This window comes from Mirounga leonina, unplaced genomic scaffold, assembly GCF_011800145.1.
Source record: "Mirounga leonina isolate KUSES-001 unplaced genomic scaffold, KU_Mleo_1.0 Mir_151, whole genome shotgun sequence".
NCBI lineage: Eukaryota > Metazoa > Chordata > Mammalia > Carnivora > Phocidae > Mirounga > Mirounga leonina.
Window position 1 is genome coordinate 56186477 of NW_023270377.1, and position 9063 is coordinate 56195539.

Below are 9063 nucleotides of genomic sequence, written 5' to 3' on the forward strand. Positions count from 1 at the left end.
TAATATTTTTGTAAATCATTCCACTAGCTCTCGCCCATGGTCTCTCTCTTATTACACTCCCCATATCCAATAAATAATGTGGTTCTATATACATCCTTCTCTACATATTGCTCTTTCTACTTAGCTATGTATTGTAAACAACTTTCTATATCACTTAATATTCTTTTCATTTTCTTAATGGTTAGGTGACTCTCTATTCAGTTAATGTAATTTATTTAACCAAGCCTCAGTTGTGGGTTATTTTGGTTTGTTCCCAAATGGTTGTCATGAACAACCATGTAGCTAAGTCTTTGGATAAATTTCTAGAAGTGTGCTTGCTAGATCAATGAAAATACACTTTTTTTAAACAGTTGTTTTTTAAATTCCCATATTTTTAACTTGATTTGTACATATAGACCATCATCTTTTTTTTTTTTTTTTGGAAGTGTGAACACAGTCCTCCACCCCAAATTATGCAGTCGAGTTTCCCACAATTGGGGAAACTGCAGAGGTCAGCATCCCCTTTTTGCACTGGATAAGCCTTGCCCTGAGAAAACCACTTTCGTGATGATGGCATCGCCCCTGCCAGGTAAGTATGACACATCCTCATCTTAACTAGAATTTGGTGTCCCCACTGGAAAAAAGGTCTGTGTTTCTTCTGGGACAGACTGTCTTTGAAGCACGTTCTGCTGACACTCCTCGGTGGTGCTGTAAGTAGTAAATGGCCAAGGGTTCTGAGCACAGTGTCTACCTGGGTCCCAATAGACTAAACATGTCATATTTATAACCTTCTTAACTGTGCTTCCCATAAGCTGGGGACAGCAGAAACTTGAGTGTCCCAGCCAACATGCCCAACTGAATATGATTATCTAAGTGTCTGGGTCTCCTGGTTTTCTGGGACACATTTGGAGTCACTGAGGTGAGTAGGCTGCTGTGTAAAGCTGTCTGTTCAGAAACTTCAACCACTTTTTTAAAGTGATTTGAAATATAAGCTCGTATGTGCACAGAATATCTCTGGAAGGATACACAAGCAACCGGGGACAATGTCTGCCTCCGGCTAGGGAAAGTGAACGGGAACACAACTGGGTGAGAGATTTCCTTGACACTGGATTCTTTGCACAGTTCTAATTTCTTGCCATGCGCATGGCTTCAGAAAGAGACATTTTTAAGCAAGAAAGATTAAGCCCAAAAGAAACAAGTATGCATGTAGATGTTTTCTCTTGGTGAGCTACCAGATTAGTAAAACATAAGCCAAACAAGGTACTTGAATGATTTTACAAAAAAGCATATGAAGAGTTGAGTATTTAAGAATGCGAAGTCTGGAGCCAGACTGCCTGGGCCCATAACACAGCTCTGTCGCTTACTAGCTATGAGATCTTAGACAATTACTAAACCCCTCTGTCCCTCAGGGTGCTCATCCATAAAATGGGGCTAAATGTACTACCTACTTCACAGTTACTTGTATTCAATGAGCAAATACATAAAAGCCCTCAGAAAAGTAACTAGCACACAGCACATGATCATTATGTATTAGCTATCATTACTGCTATGGTTGTTGCCATTATTCTTCACTCGATCTTTGTAATGTTAAAACCACAATAGCAAAGAGCCTTCCCTACGATTTGCAGACTTTGAAAATTAAAAGAGTAATTTTACTGGGGCACCTGGGTGGCTCAGTCGGTTAAGCATCAGGCTCTTGATTTCGGCTCAGGTCATGATCTCAGGGTGGTGAGATCGAGCCCCGTGATAGGCTCTGCACTGGGTGTGGAGCCTGTTTGGGATTCTCTCTCTCCCTCTCCCTCTGCTCCTCCGCCCCCCCCCAAAAAAGAAAAGCAATTTTACTGCAAGTGTCTGATTTTCTGTTATTTACAACTATGCAAATAGTCGAGGGTGGGAGGGTTGGGGAGAGGTGCAAAACTTCCTTTTAGTTAATAGTGATTCCGGATTTGAGAATTGCCACAAGTCTTTGCAAGAGTAAGTGCCCCAAACCATTTGGGGAGTTTGGTTTTTGTTTTCTTTGTGTGTCAATATGCTTTTGTTTCTCTCTTCTTTTGAGCATGGGTGGGGTGCAGGGGAGGAAGAGACAATGGTTAAGCAACAAACACTAAAGTTGCAGTACCCATTTAACGTGACTGCCCCTTAAACAACTGTGTATTTAAGAAGCACATATTTTTAAATTTTAATTCCAGTATAATTAACATAGTTATATTAGTTTTAGGTTTACAATAGAGTAATTCAACAATTCTGTATCTTACACTGTGCTTATCACAGTAAGTGTAGTCTTAAGGAAGCACATGTTTTGAAATCAGTATGTGCCTAAGGAAACCATTCACAAGATAGGAAGGCATTAAAGATTCCTGAAAACATTCTAATCCCACCTGCTGTGCATAATGTGCTCAGTCATTGGAAATGTATTGCTGGCAAAGCAGATGATATGGTGACGGGGACAAGTAGACTCTGCTGTCACACAAGCCCGGATACATTCTTTTGCCCAATATTTTACTGAACATGATACACAGAGTGCTGTTACTATGCCTGTTTTATGGGTGACCCCTGCTGCCTCATTTCAATGTGGCTCTTCCCAAGCTGCCAGTGTCATTGGAGCGTGATCTCTCCTCCAGGATTTTAGGTTCAGGCCACCCCCAAACCCAGGTCAACATATTTAATTAACGAGAGTACAGCAGATGCTAGTTATAAGGATTCTTTTCTGAGGCCTTAGCAGATTCGGTGCTGTGCCTCAAACACAATAAGCATTTGCTGAGTGAATCCCCAAATTCATCATGAGGCTACAACACAACATTGCTCCCAGAAACACGGGACTATCTCAAGCGCCCTGGATCCATCAGACCTTCAGGCATAAAAAGGCTATGTTGTTTGGTCCAGAGTTCTCCTTTCTCCGCTTCTTTGACTGCCAAAGGTGATTCAAATAGGGCAAAGCGTCAGAATTGGATCCAAACAGTCAAGTCTAGTTAGAAAACATTTTCATTGCATAAGTGCAGGTTGTGTTAAGCTTGGAATTATGATTCCCAGTACTCCCTATGATAATACCTTTAAAAACAAACTGCAAATTGGCTTAATTTTACTAAATTATTCAAAATCCAAGAAGTGTGAAAAAGTGGGTCCCATGATGAATGATCTGATAGTCTAAAAATGGAGACAAATGTTGAAACTAATATAACATCGTATGTTGTTATATTTCAATAAAGATTAAAAGTAAAAACAGAGACAAATGTCTATCCTGCTCTCCTTCGATGACACGGACAGCATCCAGCTCGCCTGGTCATTATAGTAGGAAGCAATGAGCAAAGATACCACAGAGCTCAGCATTCCCCTACGGATTAGACATTTTCTTTGAACAGTGATAGAACTGCACAACATAATTTTAAAGAAAGAACATTTAGAATGTTATACACTTTTTGAATAAAAATTGGGCAAACTATACTTAAACCTCCTAACTTAGAATTTGTCAAGACACTAGATCCAGACGTTTCAAAAGCAATATGAGAGTGAAACACAAAGACACTGATGGATACAGATTAACCGATGGGATAATGTGCTTGTCTCCTCAGTGGCCACAGCTACATGGCATTAGCATTGTTAAATTTCCACCATATACAGGGAACACCTAAGTTCGTGGGATGCAATCTGTCTCGATGATATTAAGGCTGAGATGGCCCTTTGGGGTTTGTAGGCATTTTAATTATAGGTACTTTTTTTATAATTTTAACTGAGGTTATTGTATAAACATTTTTAATGCATCCTCATTATTAGGCTAAGGAAAGAAATCTATTTCTGCCAACAGAGAGCAAATAAATCTTCACTATCTCTTTGGTCCACTAGTTTACGTTTAGAGCATCGCACCTTTACTGAAAAGCTGTTGGAGACATATGCTCTCGTTATTATCCTGCAGTGATTTATCACTTAACTCTGAAACAGGCAATATATCCAACTTACCCGCTAACTGGTGTCCTATTCCAATTACCATTAGTTAACTCAAAATATGTTACTTTTACACAAACAAAGCATTATTTTTAAAATCCTATGCTTTGAACTGCCAACGGATATTTATACATTTCTTTAGCTAATATTTATTGAAAACCTATTATGTGCCCAACACCGTGTTACTCGGTATTTTTTAAGCTTCCCAAATATATCTCAACCTTCTAATATGAAAATTTATTCTCAAAAAAAAGCGAATTTGTGAGAAGAACCCCAATGCCAGAATGTACAAATACAAGACGGCGGGTTTTCATACCAGCTATGCCGATGATCCATGTGTGTGACCCAGAAGTCATGTATCTCTCTGGGCCTCTGTTTCTTCACCTGCAAGAGTAGTAGTAATTTCTCTCGACCTGATTCAGCTGTTAAGAGAAACGGCTAATAAAAATTGTTGCGAAATCCCATGAATATTGAAAAGTACATCATCATCATGATTAATAATAATGTATAAAGCTCAAATATTGAAATGACTCTCTGGCATCATTCCAAATCAAGAAATATAAGCTCTGGTCTTGCATAGTAATGAAGAGAAACAGTGTGAGATACACTTATTGTACCAGTTCAAATGAACATAGTGATGAATATCTTTAATTACAGTGTATTCTGTAACTGTGTGTGTGCGGGTGTGCATGCGTGCGCATAAGCGCGTGTGTGTGTGTTAAACTAAATGTACTGCAATCCTCTCAATAATATATCTAGGGCTCCAACAGAACCATTCCCAAACCAGGCAGACATTTATATATCTGTACCTAACCTTAGAATGGAATGCTCATTTTGATAGAGAAGGTAAGCAGCTAGCAGTCCTCTGTTAAAGAAAGCTGGCTCTGATTTCATAGATCTCAAAATCTGTCATCCTCACGTTAGCTGACTATCTGGCACCTAATGAGAAAAACAAATTACTTTTACTTTCTACGAAAGACATTTGCATTTAGAACTTTTTTTGACTCGTAAAAGGTTTATAAAGCATCCACTCAAGCCATTCTACCTGCATTTTTCACCTACAAGGGTCTTTATGAAATCTTACAGTAAATTTAATAACCCTCTTCAATAAACATGAGCTTTTATGAGTATGACATATCTAAATAGACTCAATGGTCTGGGAATAAAATCTGCATCAGTAATATTTTCAGTGCCGTAATATCCTACATATTAAGGGGGAAAAGCCACATACAGAGCAGACTCCTGCATAAGAAAAACAATTAGTCTCCAAGTTTAAGAAAGCAACTGGTCAGTGAACACTTGGGTGACTCATTAAGTTAAATGTGAAATGTCCTGATGTGTATGATATCGAGTTTCATGATATTCAAACATTAGCATCTTTCATGTTCTTCCATTTTCAGCAAATGCACATTATAGAAATAACTTCAGAAATGGCCTTCAGTAATCACTCATACTGCGTTTTTCAGGAGAGCAACCTTCACATGAAGCGCTTCCGCATCTCCATCGCCTCCGGGGGGGCTTCTGCTTGGGTGAGCTGCTTACACGAGCCCTATTGCTGCGGGCATCTCATAGCTCCTTTCACCAGGTAAGCTACCAAATTAGGCATGAGACTGGGACCCTCATTTCTCCTCTTGCTGGTGTGGATCAGTAAGGAAGACAGGAAAATGCTAGTGACTTTTTTATAGCTGCTATATAACAAGAGAATGAAATGTCAAAGCCCTGGAAACTGCATCTTTCTTGTCCTATCAAAGCTCATCCAGTTCCTGCTGATACTGAGACTTGCCCCTCACCTTCAACTTTGCCTTGTCAGCAAGTAGCAATTTAAAATTCAGCAATGCAGAGCAGTCCAAAAAGTCAAGACATCCTGATTAGGGTTCGGTAGTTACTGAACATCTACACGAGCTAAGGGGCTTGGGCAAACCTTCAGGGCAGCCCACCCTTACTGTCCGCACTGAGGTAGCGCACTTCCCACGGTCAGATGTGCTCTTGAGAAGTTGTATGTAAACGGTTTCCTCCATAATTAATTCATACTTATAACACACCAAGGGATTGTGTTCTAAAATACGATGAACGTTTTTACACACATTTTTTTCAAATTCTTAAATCGTGTCTTTTTTAAATCAAGATTTGCATTTTTAAATTAAGCTTTGCTTAAAGTAGAATAGAGAGATGGAGAGCGATAAAACACAAACAAAACCACAGATTCTCGCCTTAGTCCTTATTTGTAGCTCCTCTTGCCCTCTCATATTTTTTTAACCAGAATTTCTATCCAGGACCAAATGGAGGAAAGATGTTCAACAGTCCAAAAAGCTCTGTTTCCTCGGTTTTTTGAGGTCAAATTTCCTTTTTTCAAATCATTAGATTATAAAGGCCGAGAAACAAAGATTTCGAGTGAAAGAGCCAGAGATGAAATAAGGCCTCCTGTGCTTTTGCCTTTGAACCACCCTCATCCTTACCTTCTCACTGCCCTGGACTCCACAACTCGGGACACAGGAGCACCAAAGAGGGGCCCTCTCCTTCCATACTTCTTCCATCAACAACCTCATACTAGACCCCACAGAATTGCCTGGCCAGCCTGCCCCTCCTGCTCAAGTTCCCCGTCCTCGCATGAACCTCCTACCCAGCTCTTGTCGGCCGCAGTGGTGACCCAAGGGGCTTGGAGGCAGGAGAACCTGAGTTTGGGAGGAAGCTCAGGCAAAGCAGAGTTAGGCACTCAGAATGCGCAGGCCCCACCCTGAAATGCGCCCCACAGTCCGCCCCTGGACAGGTGAAAATAAGTAAATAAAGGAAGCCTCTAGCAAAATGGAGTCGGGAAGCCCGGAAGGGGGCGCTCTCACACAATGCCACTCCTTGCCGCAGGCATAACCCGTAGAAAGAAGGAAGAACAGAACTGTCTCGGCAAGGGAGGACATTTTTTACATAGAAATTTCATCTGCTTTTAAGAAAAAGAAGCAAGATCCATGCCTGCCCCGGCAACAATGGACTAACCACCGCTTGTAGCCAATGAGAAACTGCCACAACTTCAAACTCTTGTTCTTCTGCAATGAACTTTTGTTCAAAACCACCCTCCCCAGTTTCCTCCTCTCTTCTATAAAAGCAAGTCCCTCTCCTTTGTTCTCACGGCTTGCCTATGAATCACCTTTGTCTGCTTGCCCAAGTTGCCCTTTCTCTGTTATTCCCGAATAAATTCATTTTGCTAGTAAAATAATTATTTTACTTTTAAAGTTGACAAGAGCAGCAACAAAGTAACAATTGGTCCAAAGGCTGACAAAGAAAACAGAAATAAATGAAAAAGGACTCCGGTTAATCGACAAAATTAATCAAGTTAATCAACAAAATAGATCGCTGTTCCTAAATAACCAAAAAATTAGCGAAGTGGTAATTAAATTTGATTTTAAAACTGTTTGTAAGGCTTTCAGACGTACCTACTGCCCACAGAGCACTGGAGGGCATCTGCTGGGATCCTTGCCAACCTGGACCAGGAACCCAATCTTAGTGCCAGAAAGTTCCCAATGATCATAAAGACTTTTCCTAAGGCCTGCATAGCTGTGCCGACTAAATGTGCTATTCCCAAGAACCAATGAAGCTTACTGTTCCAAATTACTGCATTTTAAAAGTACCAGATAAAATGAATGGGGTGATGACACAGAGAAAAGAAAACATTTAAGGATAATGAGCACAGAGCACGGAGCTTCATCCTAGACAGGGAGGGTGGGGGGAAAGGTCAGTAAATTGAGCACACAAATAATAGTCCTTGCAAATCATCTCCTAATTAATCCTCATCCACCCCAAATGTACTAGTTTAACCTTTTCATTCTGGGTTTCTCACAATATTTACAAACCACTGCCTCTCAACGGGAATGGAGAATACACCATTCTGGAATCTTCGGGACTGAGTATGCTCCTCCATGTGCTCCTGCAGGACAGGGTGAGAGGGTGCCTGGCACAGCCCCTCTTCCTGCTGAGAACAATGGTGTCAGATCATACCATCAGAAACCACAACCCTATCACTTAGGACTACTGTCTGCATTTTCAGTGCCAGAGTTACATGAACTTCATGGCAAAGGGTTTCGGGGTTTGTTTTGTTTTCAAATAATAGTAATATAATTGATCCTTCTAAAACAATGGAGCTGACCTCAATAAAAAACAGATCTCACTTAGATCCTCCCGAAGAGTGTAATTGGTGCTCTATTAGAAAACCTTATCAAAAAGCAATTTAATCCAGAGGTAAGGTAAGTCCACAGCAGGGAGATGCTGAGAATAAAGAACATTCCAGGGACGCCTGGGTGGCTCAGTCGGTTAAGCGTCTGCCTTCAGCTCAGGTCATGATCCCAGGGTCCTGGGATCGGGGTCCCTGCTCCGCGGGGAGCCTGCTTCTCCCTCTGCCTCTGTCTCTCTCTCTGTCTCTCATGAATAAATAAATAAAATCTTTAAAAAAAAAAAAAAAAAGAACATTCCAGAAGGCACTCAGGCAGAACTTCCAAAGCAGTATTCCAAATGCTTAATTTCTCAAGATAAGTATATCGATAATCAACTTAAAGCTCTGAAAACCTCAGTTTGGAAACTGTGAGGAAGTGCAGCTCATATCGCCTACCTGACACTGTCATTGGAAACCCCTGTAGTGCTGAGCTGACCCCACTGTGAACCAAAATCGCAGAAAATAAAGCAGTAGCCTGAGCTTTTGCCTCACCCCCACATAATTCCGGGTCCACTGCAGCCAGCACACATCGCTCTACCCACAGGATCTGTCACTTTCAAACATTATCACATGAAGAATCAGAGAACCCTGGAAAATCGGGGGGGAGGGGCAGTAGGAAGAGGAAGGGCTTAGACAGCAGCCAGATTGTCATCACTGTGGTGCTGACCTGAAGGATTGTAATAAATAACATTTATTACATGCTTTCTGTGTGTCAGACACTTTTAAGTGCATTATACTTTTAATCTATATAGCCTCCATGACAACCCCTTGAGGTACGTGCTATTGCTATAGCAGGATTATAGATGAGGAAACTGAAGCACAGAAAGTTTCAATAATTCTCTTAAGGTCACACAGCCAGGAAAACTGTGGCTTCCTCGAGAGCAGAGTCGCTATTTCATTCAACAGTATATCCCATGTAAAATATGAGTTTGTTGAAAAGAATCAGG

At 40.9% G+C, this 9063-nt stretch overlaps 1 non-coding gene across 1 annotated transcript; it reads right to left on the reverse strand.

Moving 5' to 3' along the window:
* Window positions 1-415: 415 nt before the first annotated feature.
* Window positions 416-576, reverse strand: LOC118012735. Its single transcript, XR_004679802.1, has one exon. It is a non-coding gene; the product is annotated as a U1 spliceosomal RNA (small nuclear RNA).
* Between the last annotated feature and the right edge of the window lie 8487 nt (window positions 577-9063).